At 45.1% G+C, this 19,777-nt stretch overlaps 1 protein-coding gene across 1 annotated transcript in view; it reads right to left on the bottom strand.

Moving 5' to 3' along the window:
* The window catches only part of NUDCD1 (NudC domain containing 1), a 191,686-nt gene that overhangs the window by 121,214 nt on the left and 50,695 nt on the right, over positions 1-19,777 (bottom strand). The window lies entirely within an intron of this gene.

The raw sequence follows: 19,777 nt of genomic DNA, 5'->3' as shown, positions 1-19,777 counted from the left end.
TTTTTGCATGTTTTTCATAGCAGTAATGCGTGTCTATATTCCTATAGTCATTGTTCCATATATCTTAGCACTACAGAGTGCAGCTGTCTCCTTTTTGTTACTATGTTTCATGTTCAGTTTGCACCTGTTCACATTAGAGAGGTAGGATGTGCCATCAGTCTTTGTTCTTAGATTATAGCAGCAGCGATGTTATAAACAACCATGTCACCTCCTAACCAGGCAAAGGAAAGCAGTGGGATAAGTACAAAGGAGCAAAGGACTGCCTGCAAGTGCATCAATGATCCCCGCCCCAGTGTACTTGCAGTTTAATCTGCATATTAATTAAAAACAACAAACAAACAAACAAGATTTCTCCAAAATAGAGCAATGGATTGGGACAAAGAGGTAGTAGGTGCACTACTACTCATTCCTACATTAAATTGCTGAGGACTTTTCCTTTTAAGCTTAAAGGGGTACTCCCCATCACAATATGTAGTAGGTGAAATAATACTAATATATTAGCAAGTACCTCCAGTTAGAAATGTAGTATAGTTCTCCTGATTAGCTTTGTCACTTACCTCATGTGCAGGGCATTGCAGCAGCTTAGGTATCTGTGGTTATGACCACTCATATGGCGACAGTGCTAGTGGTCGTAAACATGGATACAAAAGATACTGCAATGCCCTGCACATGAGGTAAGAGACATAGCTAATCAGGAGAACTATACTACCTTTCTAATTGGAGATATTTGCTAACATTAATATTATTACCCCTACTACATATTGGGCTTTGGAGATGGGAATACCACCTTAAGGTTAGAAGGAGCGGCCCGGTTGTGGTTGAAAACTACAGTGGTAATAAACCACTGCTGTTAGGGAAAAAGGAGATTGACGCACAAAGCAAAGCAGACGTAGGCCATCTTCAAACTCTGCATTTTTTTATGCAAGGTAAAAGCTGCTTTTTACAGCAGCAGCAAAAAGCTATGAGATATTAGAAATCTCATGTGCACGATTGCTTTTTTTTTTTCCTCACCACTGAATTGGAAAACTGCAGGATGTCAATTTTTCAGCAATTTTGCAGTGTTTTTTTTTTTTTCATACAAAGAAAGGAGTAAGTGAAATAACGCTGCTAGGAGTTTTTGCAGCATTTTGGGTGAAACCCCCCCCTCCAAACATCAGGTACTGCAGGATGTGAAACCCATATATTTTTGTGACTTTCCCCAATTATAAACCCTAATGTCCTGTATGCTCAAAGGACAGAAGTTAGTATTTTTTTTTTTATTATTGTAATGTAATTTGCAGTCAAAAAAAAAACAAAACAAAACAAAAAATCTCTTTGTTTCTAACGCCAAATACAGTTTAAATTAGTGATAGTAAAATGAGCTAATGTGTTAAAGTAAACAATGCCCGACAAATTCAACTTTGCATTGGGAGCCTAACACCTTGTATCTTTCATGCTGGCAAGGTAGAAGCAAAGTTGAAGTTTGGGATCCTGAAAAACGCAGCAGGAAAATCAACAAACAGGCAGCAAAACCAGCATTTTGTCTAATTGGAATTAGAAAGCGGATTCCGTTGTAAAACGAGAGCGAGAGAACGATCAGCTGATCGCTCTCAAAAGCCGGCAACCGGGAGATCAGCTGATCGCTCTCAAAAGCCGGCAACCGGGAGATCAGCTGATCGCTCACAGCAGCCGGCCACCGGGAGATCAGCTGATCGCTCACAGCAGCCGGCCACGGGGAGATCAGCTGATCGCTCACAGTAGCGGGCCGCCGAGAGATCAGCTGATCACTCACAGAAGCCGGCCGCCGGACGATCAGCTGATCGCTCACAGCAGCCGGCCGCCGGGAGGTCAGCTGATCGCTCACAGCAGCCGGCCGCCGGGAGGTCAGCTGATCGCTCACAGAAGCCGGCCGCCGGGAGGTCAGCTGATCGCTCACAGAAGCCGGCCGCCGGGAGATCAGCTGATCGCTCACAGCAGCGGGCCGCCGGGAGATCAGCTGATCGCTCACAGCAGCGGGCCGCCGGGAGATCAGCTGATCACTCACAGAAGCCGGCCACCGGACGATCAGCTGATCGCTCACAGCAGCCGGCCGATCAGCTGATCGCTCACAGCAGCCGGCCGCCGGACGATCAGCTGATTGCTCGCAGAAGACGGCCGATCAGCTGATCGCTCACAGCAGCCGGCCGCCGGACGATCAGCTGATCGCTCACAGCAGCCGGCCGCCGGGAGATCAGCTGATCGCTCACAGAAGCCGGCCGCCGGGAGATCAGCTGATCGCTCACAGAAGCCGGCCGCCGGGAGATCAGCTGATCGCTCACAGAAGCCGGCGCCGGGAAATCAGCTGTTCGCTCACAGCAGTCGGCCGCCGGGAGATTAGCTGATCGCTCACAGAAGCCAGCCGCCAAGCTGACCGTTCGGCCGCCGAGAGAGAGCATGCGCAGCGGAATCAAAAGGATTCCGCTGCTCAAAAAACGTTACACTCTGCGTTCTTGCCGCCCGACAGACGGTCATTCCATGACTGATCAGTCGGGCGGAGGATGCAACGCAAGGGCATCAGTCACAATCCACCGCTCATATAAGTATATGGGAAACAACGGAATCCGACAAACTGATTGCGTTGTTTATCAGAGCGGCGGATTGTGACTGATGCAAAACAACGGAAATGTGAACCTAGCCTTAAAAGGGAACCGGTCACCAGATTTGGCGACTATTAGCTGAGGCCACCAACAGTGAACCCTTATATACGCCATTCTAGAATACTGTATATAAGAGCCCAGGCCGTTGTGTAGAATGTAAAAAACACTTTTATAATACTCACCTAGGGGGCCGTCCGGTCTGATGGGTGTCGCTGCTCTCCGGTCCGGCGCCTCCTCTCTGCAGCTTTCCCCCGCCTTCTTCTGAGGCCCGTGTGCATGACACGTTTGACGTCATGCACATTAGCTGGCATTGAGGTCTTGCACAGGTGCACTTTGATCTATCCTACTCAGAGCAGATCAAAGTATTGTAGTGGGCATATGTGCCGCCCCGGCATAGATCGAGGTGCACGGATCCAGGGTGGTCGTGGCTCAAGGGGTCCGGACCCGGGCTCGGCAGACACTCAGATCCTTGAAAAGGGGATTATTTATAGGGAAGAAGTTTGTGACGCCAATTGCGGGTTGTGGTAATGGGAGTACCGCCGCTGCTGGAAGGAGTACCGGGGCAGAAGGTGTGGAGCAGCAAGGTGTCAGTCCCTCCGCAGGTAGTGAAGGCCCCGGCCTCTGGGGTTTTTGGTGGATATTTGGAAGCGCAGGATGCAGGGGACCAGGTTACTCACTGTGGATAGTCGTGGTGCAGGATGAGGATTATAAAGCAGACTCTCCCACTGAAGATAAACCAAAGACTGTGCATCACAGACTCTACAGGAGAGCCCGTCCAGGTGTCCGCTCCCACCGGTGTCACTGGGTAATCCGGAGCCGCCTCCGTGCACAAGTTAGTTCTCGGTTGTGGCCCCTTGGCTTGAAGCTGTTCGTGCCCCGCTCACTGTTTTTAGTGTAGCTGTGCTCTTGATGGCTGGCACTTGGGATTTTAGTGGACCGCTTTACTGGAAAGCCCTATCGCCAACAGTGTGCTGTCGCCTTCAATCTCTGAGCTCCTTATCCTGTTCATAAAGAGACTCTCCCTCCCAGGGTAATTATCAGGACGATGAACTGCTCCTGACCTAGGGTCTTGTACCCCAGTCGTGCTCGGTACCGGTCAGTTCTTTTGGATGTCTGATGCCGACAGTCCTCCAAGACTAGGTCCGTCGCACCCTTCCAATGTCGCTGCCACCGGTCCCCGACTCCTCTGGTCCCGGACCACCATCTGCGACCCAACTTCGGTCAAGTTACCCAGGAGCTACTACTTCAGCTCCTCACTCCTTGAGGGCTCTCACTCCTCTCTACTCAACACTAACTGAAACTGACTGACTTCCCTCCCACCAGTCTGTCTGACCCCTGGGTGGTTGGCCTTATTCTGCTTATCCAACCCACTGGTGTGTGTCTGACAGGTCGTGATGTGAGGTGTGATTGGGATTTGTGCTGATGTTAGTGACACCGGCTTGTTAAGAACCTGGAACCATGGGGGGTAGGTCCTGTACCCTGAGTAAGGATTGTAGTACCCTGTGGCACCCTGATATACTCAGGGGCGCCACACATGCGCAGCAGGTTCTTAACCTTTCCTTGCGCCTGCGCATTACAGTACTTTCATCTGCCCTCAGCAGGGAAAATCAAAGTGAGCACGTGCAGGACCTAAACGCCAGCTTGTGTGTAGGACGCGTCATCCACAGTGGGCTGGGTAGAAGGAGGACGGCGATTGCAGCAAAGAGGAGGCGCCATGCTGGAGATCAACAATGCCCATCAGACCGGACCGCCCCCTATGTGAGTATTATAAAAGTGTTTAACAACTAGAGACACAAGACCACATGCCCAGGAGGGGTTGGTTGCACATACGTTCTGCCACTTGATTTAAAAGGGGTATGCTCATCTCCAAGATCCTATCCCAATATGTAGTAGGTGTAATTATAATATTATTAACAAATACCTCCAATTAGAAATGTAGTGTAGTTCTCCTGACTCACTGTGTCACTCACCTCATGTGCAAGGCATTGAATGACCTTAGGTATCCATGTTTATGACCACTAGCAACTAACTGTTATTATATGCATGGTTGTAACAATAGATGTCTAAGGTCCTGCAATGCCCTGCACATGAGGTAAGGGACACAGTGAAACAGGAGAACTATACTACATTTCTAATTGGAGGTATTTGCTAATATTATTATTATTATGCCTACTACATATTAGGATGGGATCTTGAAGATAGGACTAACCCTTTAAATTCCAGGGCACCAAGTAATGTAGCAGAGCTTTTGCGGTACCATTGTCACCCCTAATGATAATGAATGGAGCTGATGGGCACATCCACACCATGCGCTATAGTTAGGGGATTGATCTCTAGTGAGAAACACACTGATCTAATAATCACAACCCATCCCATCATCTATCCAATGTATAGGTGATCGTTTTGTATACTGGAATACCCCTTTAAAGAGATGTTAACAGTAGATCCACAGGAGAGGTGATAACATAATGATCAGGGGGGGTCAAGATGGTGCAGCAAGATGGATCACTGCTCCATTCATTTCCTTTGGGGATCCCAGAAAAAGCTGTGTGCACCGCTCCGCAGCCCCACAGGGACAGACTCCCACCGATCAACAAGATATTGACACCTATAATGCTCGCAGGTCATCATAAGGCTATGTGCAGACGTTGCCTTTTTTTGTCACCACAAAGATGCAGCGTTTTTGTGCTTTTTTGGCCGCTAAAAAAACGCACCCGTGGTAAAAAAAAAAAATCATAAAAAAAACCTAATGCATTTTTGCGCGTTTCACTACGCTTTTGTGCTGCGTTTTTGTTGCTGTGTTTGTCCCAATGCATTGAATGGGTGATATAAAAAACTATATAGCCTGTGATCTATATAACGAATTGCTCCTTACTCCCCCTGACCGAGGTCCAGCATTGAGTCTACAGCACTGCTTGTGTCTCGAAAACGGGCAGCACTGTGGCTCAGTGGTTAGCACTGCAGTCTTGTGGTGGCTCAGTGGTTAGCACTGCAGTCTTGTGGTGGCTCAGTGGTTAGCACTGCAGTCTTGTGGTGGCTCAGTGGTTAGCACTGCAGTCTTGTGGTGGCTCACGGTTAGCACTGCAGTCTTGTGGTGGCTCAGTGGTTAGCACTGCAGTCTTGTGGTGGCTCACGGTTAGCACTGCAGTCTTGCAGCGCTGGTGTCCTGGGTTCAAATCCCACCAAGGACACCATCTGCAAGGAGTTTGTATGTTCTCCCCGTGTTTGCGTGGGTTTCTTCCGGGTGCTCCGGTTTCCTCCCACACTCCAAAGACATACTGATAGGGAAATTAGATTGTGAGCTGCAATGGGGACAGTGTGTCCAATGTATGTAAAGCGCTGTGGAATCAATAACGCTATATAAATGAATATTATTATTATTATTATTATCTGTGACCTAAAACTGTCTTATCAAAATAGAATATCGTCTTGTCTGCCATCCAGCAAACATGTTATAATCTTTAAGGTAAGACTATTTTTGGTGCACAATATGTCCAGGAACTGTCCAGATCTCATGCTATCCACTCGTTTTGATTGGACGGTTCTTTGCCATTTATATTTGCCAGCACGCTAGGTGCTGGAACTTCATTTCCCTTAATCTGCAAAATGTGCTACTACCTATATCCAATGGCTTGCTTTCCCTTAATTGAAAATTTGGTTTTCCAGGATACAGATAAGATAAGAAAAAACATATGAAGTCTAGTGTCCCCTTAGTATAATCCATCCCAGCATCTCTGCAGCCAGACAGATTATGCCTAACAACAGGCAGTAGAAAAAAAGAATCCGGCACTCACAATTGATTGCGTGAGAAAATTAGACTTTATTGGCTCATTTGTGTGAGAAAAATTCTTTTTAACAATTTCATCAATTTAATGACGTTTCAGTCATATGAGACCTTCATCAGAGTCACACAGCAAATAAAGAACCAGGGAACATAGACCGCAATCAGCGCTAGTAGGAAATACGAGCACGTCGCCAGGGTAAAGCGCTACTTTCTCTATTGTATAAGGGTTTGGACCCTATCCAGGCACCACCACTTTAAACAGAGTGCCATGCTTTTTGTTTTACTGAAACAGGCAGTAGTCAGCAAATTAGACACAAGACAATCCCCTATAGTGCAAATTATCCAAGACCGGCATGTTGTGTACTAGTCTTAATATGGTGTCGGTTACCATCTTCAACGCTGACGTTACAAAGGCAGCGCTGCAATCAATCATCAAATTGATGGCATAAGCCGCTCAGTTCATTGATTGGCTGCAGCGCTGTTGTTGTGCAGAAAATAACAGGCATTAGGAGCAGCGGCGGAGACTCAGCATTGGACCCAGTTTTTTACTGCAGCCAGGGGACAGGGGTTTTCTTAAGGGCTATTCCCATATTCAAGATCCTATCCAAATATGTAGTAGGTGTAATAATAATAACAAATCTCTCCAATTAGAAATGTAGTATGGTTCTCCTTATTAGCGATGTCTCTTACCTCATGTGCAGGGCATTGCAGGACCTTAGGTATCCATGGTTATGACCACTCATAGTCACAGTTAGTTGCTAGTGGTCAGAACCATGGATAACTAAGGTCCTGCAACGCCCTGCACATGAGGTAAGTGACATCGCTAATAATGAGAACTATACTACATTCCTAATTGGAGGTATTTGCTAATATTATTACACCTACTACATATTGGGATAGGAGATGGGAATACCCCTTTAAGCACTATATACAGGAAACCTCCAAAGCTCCCCCTATTGGTGGCAGCAAACAAAAGAAAAAAAAATACGTATTTTTTTTCTATTTTCTAATGTGAGGTTCATGCACGGATTTGGGTCTCTGGACCTGAAATATCAAAGTCTAGCTCCATGTAGAAGATATGAAACAAAATCAGATTATTGGACGGTGCGGGTATAAAACAAGCACAAGGCATTCACGTGTGGACACTCACAAAAGGCTGCTTTACACGTAGCGATATCGCTCATGAAAGCACCCGCCCCCGTCGTTTGTGCGTCACGGGCAAATCGCTGCCCGTGGCGCACAATATCGCTAGTCCCCGTCACACATACTTACCTGCCTAGCGACATCGCTGTGGCCGGCAAACAGTCTCCTTACTAAGGGGGCAGATCATGCGGCGTAAGAGCGACGTCACACGGCAGCTGTCCAATAGAAGCAGAGGGGCGGAGAGCAGCCGAAAGAAAGTGACGCTCACCTCGTTGCCGGAGGACGCAGGTACGCTGTTGTTCGTCGTTCCTGGGGTGTCACACGTAGCGATGTGTGCTGCCTCAGGAACAACGAACAACCTGCATCCAGCACCATCAACAATATTTGGGATTAGAACGACACGTCAACGATCAACGATAAAATGAGTATTTTTGATCGTTAACGGTCGTTCGTACGTTTCACATGCAAAAAATGTCGCTAACGAGGACGGATGTGCGTCACGAATTCCATGACCCCAACGACATCTCGTTAGTGATGTCGTTGCGTGTAAAGCCCCCTTAAGTCTCTAGGACGACTGCTCTGGATAAGACTGGCAAGGAGGAAAGAGTGAGCGAACATGAAAGATTATAAAGAGATTATAGCGGACGCGCTTCTCCTCTACCTCCAGTATTACCGGACGGCAGACAAGACGCTCTGCTCTCTTGAGAAGACAATTTTAGGTTACGGATAACAAACTGTCTTGGAGACATGAGACAATCAATAAGTCACTGCGCAGAGATCACCGTATGATCATTACATAATATTCGCAGTTCTACCGTCCAGAGGCTTCATTTTCCCGGGGCACGGACAAGAAGGAGCTGTCACCAGAGGAGGATCGTAACCTCTCCCGTCACTCTGTCATCCTTGAAATGGAATTAGACAGATTCAGAAAAACTGCAACTACAATAGCATTCTTCATTCCCCCCCAAACCTTTTTATATTACAACCCCTGGCAAAAATTATGGAGTCACCTGGCTCTGAGGATGCTCATTCAATTGTTTACTTTTGTTTACAAAAAGCAGATCACAGACGGCACAAAACTAAAGTCATTTCATATGGCAACTTTCTGGCTTTAAGAAACACAAAAAAACTCATGAAAACATAATGTGCTAGCCAGTAATGGTTACTTTTCAAGACCAAACAGGGGGAAAAATTATGGAATCACTCAATTCTGAGGTAAAAATAATGGAATCACTCTGTAAATTTTCATTCCCAAAATTAACACCTGCATCAAATAAGATCTGCTCGTTAGTCTGCATCTAAAAAGGAGTGATCACACCTTGGGGAGCTGTTGCACCAAGTGGACTGACAGGAATCATGGTTGCAACACGAGAGATGTCAATTGAAACAAAAGGAGAGGATTATCAAACTCTTAAAAGAGGGTAAATCATCATGCAATGTTGCAAAAGATGTTGGTTGTTCACAGTCAGCAGAGTCTAAAATCTGGACCAAATACAAACAACATGGGAAGGTTGTTAACACTAGAACTACTGGACTCGTGGCACCTATATAGAAATACATGGTTCAAAGTAGTCAAAATGACCTCAGTAGTTCTAGTGTTAAAGGCAAACATACTGGTAGACAAAGGAAGATATCAAAGCATCAAGACAAGAAACTTAACCCCATAGCGACGGCCTAACGTCTCAAGACGTCGGAAAAACAGGGTACTTATTCTGTTCCGACGTCTTGAGACGTCAGGCCGGAAAAACCCTGTAGCGCCCCCCAGTGACGAAAAATCTCGGGGGTTTCAGCTACCGGGGGTAGCTGAGACCCCCCAGATTATGAATCGGGGTGTTTTGTATGCACCCCGTTAATGCGATCGCCGGTATACACCGTATACCGGCGACAACATAAAAAAAAAAAAAAATGGCTGGTAAAATTTATTTATTTCTCATCTGACGTGATCAAACATGTCAGATGAGAAATAAATGTGAGCCCTTAGTGCCCCCAAAGCCCCCGGTACCGGAGAAATCCATCCAACCCCCCCCCCCTCCGGAAAATCCAAGATGGCGCCGACACGCGCTGAAAACTCCCGCCGCCGCCGCCTCTGCATTCATTTCCCTCCGATCTGAAATGATCAAACATTTCAGATCGGAGGGAAATGTCCCCCTCCTGACCTCTCCTCCGGTACACCGGAGCTCTTTGGTCCCTGGAGCCCCCTCCGGTTCCTCAGAGCCCCCCTCCGAAGCGTGCAAGATGGCGCCGACGCGCGCTGAAAACTGCCGCCGCCGGCTCTGCATTCATTTCCCTCCGATCTGAAATGATCAAACATTTCAGATCGGAGGGAAATGTCCTCCCCCTGACCCCTCCTCCGGTCCACCGGAGCCCTCTGGTCACCGGAGCCCCCTCCAGGTCTCCAGAGCCACCCCCCCTCCCCCGCATTCATTCTGCTCTTTCTGCCGCATGTGACACGTCACATGCAGCAGAAAGGTGTCCCCAGGTCCCCCCAGGTCCCACTAGGTCACCCCCCATCACCCCCCCCCCAGCCCCCCAGCCCCCGAGCCCCCGGTCATACGTTACCTGTCTGGTGATCCGTCCCGCGATCACGCCGCCTCCTTCTTGAATGCTGACGGCGCATGCGCAGACAGCGGCTGTCAGCTGGATTCCTCCCCCGGTCCACAGTGGAGCAGCCTGTGCATCAGCGACGTCAGTCTTGCAGGGACGCTGACGTCGCTGATGCACAGGCTGCTCCACTGTGGACCGGGGGAGAGTGAGTGCAGTAATCAGCAGTCTCTCCATGTGAGGAGTGTGGTCCTCACATGGAGAGACTGCTGTTCCAGAAAATGGGGGGTACGTTCTGTGAGCGTGCCCCTCATATTCTGGAATGAGGTTACTGCAGGTCACTCTGCCCTAAGTTGGACCGGGGCAGTGTGAGTGCAGTATTCTCAGATTACTGCACCCACACTGCTCATGGAGAGCTTGCTCTTCCAGAAAATGGGGGATACGTTCCCTGAACGTGCCCCCCATATTCTAGAAGATCCAGAGTCGGCGTGGGACCTCACGGATTACAGCGGATTACAGCGACCGTAATTTCTTTATTTTCAATAAATTGGGGAAAGAGGAATGTTTCGGGGAGTTTTTTTTTCAAATAAATTTTTTTTTGTCTTTTTTTTTTTGTCTATTACTTGACTGGGTTAGTGATGTCGGGTATCTGTTTAGATGCCGTGACATCACTAACCCCAGGGCTTGATGCCAGGTGACATTACAGCTGGTATCAACCCCATATATTACCCCGTCTGCCACCGCACCAGGGCGCGGGATGAGCTGGGGCGAAGCGCCAGGATTGGCGCATCTAATGGATGCGCCACTTCTGGGGCGGCTGCGGCCTGCTATTTTTAGGCTGGGAAGAGTCCAATAACCATGGCTCTTCCCACCCTGAGAATACCAGACCCCAGCTGTCCGCTTCACCTTGGCTGGTGATCTAATTTGGGGGGGACCCCACGTTTTTTTTTTTTTTAAAAAAACGCCTGGGGAGCCCTCCAAATTGATCACCAGACAAGGTGAAGCTGTCAGCTGTGGTTTGCAGGCTACAGCTGTCTGCTTTACCCTAGCTGGCTATCAAAAATGGGGGGGACCCCACGTCGTTTATTTTAATTATTATTTTTTTGGGGGGCTAAATACAAGGCTAGGCACCCTTTAGTGCCACATGAAAGGCACTAAAGGGCGCCAGCTTAGAATATGCAGGGGGTGGGACGTTATATATGTTTGACATGTATCCATTCATCCATTGTAGCATTTTAGGCTGTGCGCCCACAATCGGGATTTGCAGCGTTTTGGGCGCAGAGTGTTTTCCCTGCGTCCATAACGCTGCATTGTGCAGTAGAAGCACAGTGGAAGGATTTTTAGAAATCCCATGCCCAATGTGCTTGCCCAATGTGCTTCTTTTCTCCGCCACATAAACTGACCTGTGGCGCAGCTTCCCGAGCCTCAGCATGTCAATTTATGCTGCGGAGATGAGTGTTCTCTGCAGGTAGCATAGAGCTCCACAGCGGCCTGAACCCAAATCGTGGGCATGGGCAGCTGCGTTCTCCCGTGCACAACACTCACATCTCTGCAGGAGGCTGACACTGTGTACTAGACGCCGTGTCGCTGGCTCATGGCCACATAGCCTAAAAGTGAGACATTGGTTGCTACAGCAACATTTTTGTGAAGTACCTGTGGATTCAAAATGCTTATTATACTCCTGAATAAAATCCAGTTTCCAAAATGGAGTCACTTGTGGGGGGTTTCTAATGTATAGGTACCCAAGGGGCCCTGCAAATGTGACATGGTGCCCGCAATTTATTTCAACTTTTCCAGAATTCAAATGGTGCTGCTTCCATTCCAAGCCCTCCCATTTATCCAAACAGAGGTTTTTGGCCACATGTGGGGTATCCCTGTGCTCATAAGACATTGGATAACAACCTGTTGGGTCCACGGTTTGTTGTTGTCTCTTGAAAAAGTGAGAAATTTGATGCTGAAGCAACATTTTTGTGAAAAAAATGAAAATTTTCAATATGGCAACCTAAGCTTATCAAATTCTGTGAAGTATTCGTGGATTCATACTGCTCACTATACACCTAGATAAAAGCCTTGAGGTGTCTTGTTTCCAGAATGGAGTCACTTGTGGGGGACCTCCACTGTTTAGGCACCTCAGGGGCTCTCCAAATGCAACCTGGCGTCCGCTATTGATTCCAGCCAATTTTGCAGTCAAATGGCACTCCTTCCCTTCCGAGCCCTGCCATGCGCCCAAACAGTTGATTTCCACCACATATAAGGTATCGCCAAACTCAGGAGAAATTGCACAATAAATGTTATGCTGAATTTTTTCCTTTTACTCTTGTAAAAAAAAAAGCTACCTGGTTGAAATAACAATTTTGTGGTAAATTTTTTTTTTTTTTTTTCATGGCTCAACGTTATAAAATTCTGTGAAGCACCTGGGGGTTCAGGGTACTCACCAAACATCTAGATAAATTCCTTGAGGGGCCTAGTTTCCAAAATGGGGTCACTTGTGTGGGGTTTCTGCTGTTTAGGTACCTTAGGGGTCCTCCAAATGTGACATGGTGCCCGCAATCTTTTTCAGCCAAATTTCCTTTCCAAAATTCAAATATTGCTCCTTTTGTTCCAAGCCCTCCCATTTGTCCAAACAAAGGTTTCAGACCACATGTGAGGTATCCCCGCGCTCATAAAAAAGTGGTTAACAAACCTTGAGGTCAAATTTTTGGAATTACCTCTTGAAAAAGTGAGAAAATTGATGCTAAAGCAACATTTTTGAGAAAATTATTAAAATTTTCAATATGACAACGTAACGTTAACAAAATCTGTGAAGTACCTGTGGATCTAAAATGCTCACTATACCCCTAGATAGAAGCCTTGAGGGGTCTAGTTTCCAAAATGGTGTCACTTGTGAGGGGTTTCTTCTGTTTAGGTACCTTAGCGGACCTGTAAATGCAACATGGTGCTCGCAATCTATTTCAGCCAAATTTGCTTTCCAAAATTCAAATATTGCTCCTTCTGTTCCGAGCCCTCCCATTTGTCCAAACAGAGGTTTCTGACCACATGTGGGGTATCGGCGCACTCATAAGAAAGTGGGGAACAAGTTTTGGGGTCCATTTTGTTGTGTTAGTTCTTCTAAAAGTGAATAAATTTGGGTTAGAGCAACATTTTTAGGTAAAATTTAATTTTTGCTTTTTTTCATTCTACATTGCTTTTGTTCATGTGAAGCACCTGAAGGGTTAATAAACTTCTTGAATGTGGTTTTGAGTACTTTGGGGGGTGCAGTTTTTATAATGGTGTCACTTTTGGGTATTTTCTGTCATCTAGGCCTATTGAAGTCACTTCAAATGTGATGTGGTCCCTAAAAAAAATGGTTTTGTAAATTTTGATGTAAAAATGAGAAATCGCTGATAAACTTTGAACCCCTCTAACTTCCTAACAAAAAAAAATTTTGTTTCCAAAATTGTGCTGATGTAAAGTAGACATGTGGGAAATGTTATTTATTAACTATTTTGTGTCACAGAAATCTCTGGTTTAACGGTATAAAAATTCAAAAGTTGAAAATTGCTAAATTTTCAAAATTTTTGCCAATATTCAATTTTTTTCTTCAATAAACGCAAAAAATATTGTCCTAAATTTGGTACTAACATGAAGTCCAATATGTGACGAAAAAACAATCTCAGAATCACCGGGATCCGTTGAAGCGTTCCAGAGTTATAACCTCATGAAGTGACACTGGTCAGAATTGCAAAATTTGGTCTGGTCATTAAGGTGAAAATTAGCTCCGTCACTAAGGGGTTAAAGCAATATGTCTCCAAAACAGAAAATACACAACAAAACAAATGAGGAAAGAAGGGGAGGAAACAAGTCAATGTCTGTGACCGAACTGTAAGAAACCGCCTAAAGGAAATGGTATTTACATACAGAAAAGCTAAACGAAAACCATCATTAACACCTAACCAGAAAAAACAAGGTTACAATGGGCTAAGGAAAAGCAGTTGTGGACTGTAGATGACTGAAAGTCATTCAGTGATGAATTGCGAATCTGCATTGGGCAAGGTGATGATGCTGGAACTTTTGTTTGCTGTCGTTCAAATGAGATTTATAAATATGACTGTCTGAAGAGAACATGTAAATTTTCACAGTCATTGATGATATGGGGCTGCATATCAAGTAAAGGCACTGGGGAGATGGCTGTCATTACATCTTCAATAAATGCCTAAGTTTACATTGAAATTTTGGACACTTTTCTTATCCCATCAATTGAAAGGATGTTTGGGGATGATGAAATCATATATCAAGATGATAATGCATCCTGCCATAGAGCAAAAACTGTGAACACATTCCTTGAAAGAAGACACAAGGTCAAATGACATGGCCTGCAAATAGTCCGGCTCTCCATCCAATTGAAAATCTTTGGTGGAAGTTGAAGAAAATGGTCCATGACAAGGCTCCAACCTGCAAAGCTGATCTGGCAACAGCAATCAGAGAAAGTTGGAGCCAGATTGATGAAGAGTCCTGTATGTCACTCATTAAGTCCATGCCTCAGAGACTGCAGGCTGTTCTAAAAGCCAGAGGTGGTGCAACAAAATACTAGTGATGCATTGGAGTATTCTTTTGTTTGTTTTTCATGAGTCCATATTTTTTTCTCAGAATTGAGTGATTCCATAATTTTGCAGCTCTGAAATATGGCCAAACTGGTGGCAAATGGCATCTTGCAGCTTCCCACTTTATTTTCCTCAATTCATGGGCAGTTATTTTGCGCTTTTTAGCCCAGCACCCTGTTGGCTATTTGCCATGAAATGCTTGATTGTTCGGTGATCATGCTTCAAAAGTTTAGCAATTTCAAGACTGCTGCATCCCTCTGCAAGACATCTCACAATTCTGGACTTTTCAGAGCCCATCAAATCTCTCTTCTGACCCATTTTGCCAAAGGAAAGGAAGTTGCCTAATAATTAAGCACACCTTATATAGGGTGTTGGTGTCATTACACCACACGGGGGGTGTAATGACATCAACACCCCCCAGTAATGAGGAGGGGGTGTCCTCATTACAGAGATGCACATCACCTGATTTACTTAATTGGTAGTTGGCTCCCAAGCCTATACAGCTTGGAGTAGGACAACATGTATAAAAATGATCATGTGATCAAAATACTCATTTGCCTAATAATTGTGAACACCGCGTAATATAATAATGTGCCCATCTTTGCTGGGGCGATGAGAGATCAGTGTTGAGCAGAATACTGACAGCCAATGAGTGTGCAGGGGGCGGGGCTGGACAGTGAGGCTGGGCGGTGCCAGCTGTGACTGAGGTTCGGCACAGGAAGTTATCATGTTTGGTTGAGCTGCATGTAAACAAACAAAGAGCTGCGGAGAATAAAAGGGAGAATTCAAGAGGAACAAAAGTTAGACAAAAATAAAACAAACGTAGTTGTGATTTTTTATGACAATACAGCACAGATTAGCTTTAAAAAAATGTTGCCGTTTATGTCGGACAACTCCTTTAAGTAAACCTGGATCGTGTGTCACAGCGTGGGTAAGCAGTGTGCTATACATAGTAGTGCATCAGCACTGTTGTGTATAACAAAACTCACAATCTCATATGAAGACCAGATAAACACTGGTGATCACAGGAGAATCGTAATCACAGGCAAGGGGGTCTGTCTTGCTAAATTCTCCTAAAAAAAGGCTGAAAGCCCGTACTTACGAAGCGCTCACTGATATCCTAATCAGGCATGAATGCTAAGATTCTTTATAGCAAGATATTATTTATTTTAATAGCACATGAATAATCAATGGTACATAGGCATTAGCACTACTTTATAGTCATAGAATCTTATACAATAACAGAAATATGCATCAACATTACCGTATGTTGTAGCATTCCTTCCTCATCGGAGGGACTCGATTAGTGAGAAGGAAGACAACCCGGCCTCTGCATCACAGGCGCAGTGCGTCCATTTGAGCGTCCAGGAAATGTCCCCATCTCACTGAGCGAGCCCTGTATTTTTATACCAAACTTTGTACATTGTGGTTGTCGTGTGCACTGAGTATTGCAATTGGTGACCAGCATGTGATTGCTGAGTCATGGTCATGTAACCTGATCCCATGCTGCTGTGGGCACTAGTAGCTTCCTACACATGTTGCTAGCTGACCACTGGTTTCCTGCATATGTTGCAATGAGCCGTGAATTTTACATCGCTAGTTTCCTACATATGTTGCTAACTAACCACTGCTTTCCTGCATATGTTGAACTGTAAGCGTTCCTTCCTCATAATAGTGGTTTGTTCAAGACCTACTAACACGTACTCTTCATCATGGTGAAATCAGGTCAACCAGAGGACACCTTTCTGATACTGAGTTTGGATGGATCAATAAGACCTGTGATCACTATCTTTTGATTAGGATTCCTATCTAATCACACTCATTCTTCAAATCATATCACATTGGTATCACAGGGTCTTAAGCAGATACTCGCCTGTCATGGCAAGTCATCGGTGGCCCGTGATCACGTCACCTACTCAAGATTGAAAAAGCCACATAAAAGTATATTATATGCAGTGTGTGCACAGTCTGATCCTTGCTAAATAAATTCTGATAATACCGGTTCTTTGATTGAAAATGACAAATTTTAACTGGAATTTCTTTCCGTGTAAGTAGCAAGTCTAAAAACAAAAAAGTCTGTGTAGGTTTAACATTTGCAAACAAGTGCAAAAATAAATACCTTAAAGCTCAGATAAGCAGAAAGCAATGTTAAGCTTTATAAGATGTCACACGCTGGGCCGAGCCGTAGTCTGCGCTAACTATTAATGCGGCTTTAGCAGGAATATTGGAGCTTTTAAACTCCGTTAATGTTCCCCCAATCTATTATGTGACACATTAGTCACTCGCGCCAGCTGTGGACAAGTGGATGCATCACTAAATGCAAAAATGATGACAGGCAAAAACTTTTTATCCCCGCGGCTCTTATAAAGTTCCAAGATTGCCTGCCAAATCAATAGCGCAATGGTCAGCCGGGCATTAACAATTGGAGTCCTATCAACCGCAATTGTAACAAGTCACCGTGTGTAATTTACCATAATGTCCCAGTGTTCCCGACCCTCCCGACCCTCTCCGTTTTCCTCCCTGCCTTGATATGTGAGCATGAAACAGGTTTTAAACATTTTCGGAAAGACATCATCTCATGTGTAACAGAATTCTTCTGGGCCGGTGACGAGGCTCTGACATAAACGCCGTTATTGACTTTTCCAAACATGAAACTTGCATTAGCCAAGTACGAAAAATAGGGAAAAAAAAATGCTGCAAACAAAAATCGAATTACTAATAACTTTCACCTCTTGTATGGGCAGCAAACTTTTTTTAAAAAAAAAAAACAACAAAAACTTTTATAGGGCACAACAACAGGATTTTGGAGCGGCACTTTAAGTGTAATCCCCATGCCCCAGTTATATAGCTACCCTCCATCATTTTCATCTTTTAACGAAGCCGCTCCGTTCCCGCGGCGCCATCTTGTGACCGGCACTTCTAACTGTCCAGAAGTCAGATGTTACATGACAAGTGCTCAATACAAGTCTATGAGAGCCAGAATGAGGCCCTCATAGACTTGTATTGAGTTGTGACATCCACTGCGCTCTATGAAACACTGGAGTGCACAGGCAGGTCACAAGTTTGCCGAGACTGACAGGAGCAGCGGTGATAGAAGATGAAGCCGTTGGAAGGGGAGTATAAAAGACAGGGGGCTAAGATTTAAAGCACCGCTACAGCAGTGCAATAATAAAAAGCTAAGCAACCTCCCTTTATTCAGAGGAAGTTGGGCTCCCTGTGGAAATTCTAATCTAATATTGGAGACAAAAGGAGTGCAGAGGTAAGAAGAAGCTGCTCACACTGCTGTCCGCCCGGACTGTCTATCTGATCTCATACTGAAGAAACCAGGAGTGCTCACATTGCTGTCCACCCAGTTTGTTCAATCTAATACTGGAGACAAGGATCATGAGGAAAGAAGAGACTGCTCACCCTTCTGGTCTACCCTGTCTTTCTGATCTAATACTGAAGACTCCTGGAGTGCTGAGATGATAAGAGGCTGCTTACGCTACTGTGCACCCAGTTTGTTTGATCCAATACTGGAGACAACAAGCTTCATGAAGCAAGAAGAGACTGCTCACACTTCTAGGGTCTCTAGTATTAGTTCAGATAAACAGGGTAGACCAGAAGTGTGAGCAGTCTCTTCTTTCCTCATGATCCCTGTTGTCTCCAGTATTAGATCGAATAAACTGTGTGGACAGCAGTGTGATCAGCCTCTTCTCATCTCATCACTCCTAGGGTCTCCAGTATTAGATCAGATAAACAGGGTAGACCAGGAGTGATGAGATGAGAAGAAGCTGCTCACACTGCTGTCCACCCAGTTTGTTTGATCTAATACTGGAGACCACAGGGGTCATGAGGCAAGAAGAGACTACTCACCCTTATGGTCTACCTTTTCTTTTTGATCTAATACTGGAGACCCCAGGAGTGCTGAGATGAGAAAAGGCTGCTCACATTGCTGTCCACCCAGTTTGTTTGATCTACTACTGGAGACAACAGGGATTATGAGGAACAAAGAGACTGCTCCCACTTCTGGTCTACCCTGTCTTTCCGATCTAATACTGGAGATATCTGGAGTGCTGAGATAAGAAGATGTTGCTAACACTGCTGTCCAACCTATCGCTCCAAGTACTTAACAGCTGCTGGAGATAGTATGACACCACATTATGTAGTTTATCTTCAGGTCATATAAGCCGTCTATTACAGTACAAATATAGATACCTATCCTAGTAATATTGTAGGATAGATTTATAGGTCAATGTGATGATCTCCCTCAACAAAAATAGGTGTGATATCTTATTTAAAATGGATTTTATTTATATTGTTATTTTCTTTCTATTCTTGAAGAACCACTTAAAATGTCTATCAACAATGAATCCACAACACAAAGTGATTGTCTCAATTGTAGTTGATATCCCCATGCTGTTCATTGGATGTGACTATACTGAATATTTAAGCCCTTATGCTGGAAAGGGATTAAAGACAATCCATCCTCAGGTATTTGCTCCCCATCGAGAGCAGCAAAATATAGAGAAAGAGACCCTGATTCCAACGATGTGTCACTTACCACTTACTGATCTGTTTGCTGTCATTTTGACAATCAATGTTTTCTCTGCTGCAGATCTAGAGCTTATGAATATGCTGGACTATGTGCAACCCGCCAAGTAGTCCTGTAATGATAATCTACTGCTGATTAAACAGTGATTTTATCACAACTACACTAAGCAGCCCAATAAGTGACACATTGCTGGAATCAGGGTCTCTGTCGCCACATTATGCTGCTCTCAGATTAGGTGGCAAAAACCTGGTGACAGATTATCTTTAAGAAGGTAATTATATCTAGAAAAGAAAACCATCTTTTTCTCCAGACAAAGAACCCAAAACACCAGGTCTGTGCAATAGACAACATATAGTATAGCAACTCATGCTCATTTCAAGGGATATTCAAATCTTTGGAAATTACCACCACTCTACTGGACAGGTGACCATTGGTAGATCGGTGTGTGCCCTACTGCTGGAACCCCCACTGATTACTAGAACTGGGAACTTATAACTTATTTATCCTTTGTTGCAAATGGTTTCCCTTGCAATGATGTGCAGGCGCCCTACCAGTTGCCCCAGACAATGAAGAGAACCAA

This window comes from Anomaloglossus baeobatrachus, chromosome 6, assembly GCF_048569485.1.
Source record: "Anomaloglossus baeobatrachus isolate aAnoBae1 chromosome 6, aAnoBae1.hap1, whole genome shotgun sequence".
NCBI classification, from domain to species: Eukaryota; Metazoa; Chordata; class Amphibia; order Anura; family Aromobatidae; genus Anomaloglossus; species Anomaloglossus baeobatrachus.
The sequence above is the reverse complement of the archived record's forward strand: the minus strand, read 5'-3'. Positions and strand labels throughout refer to the sequence as shown.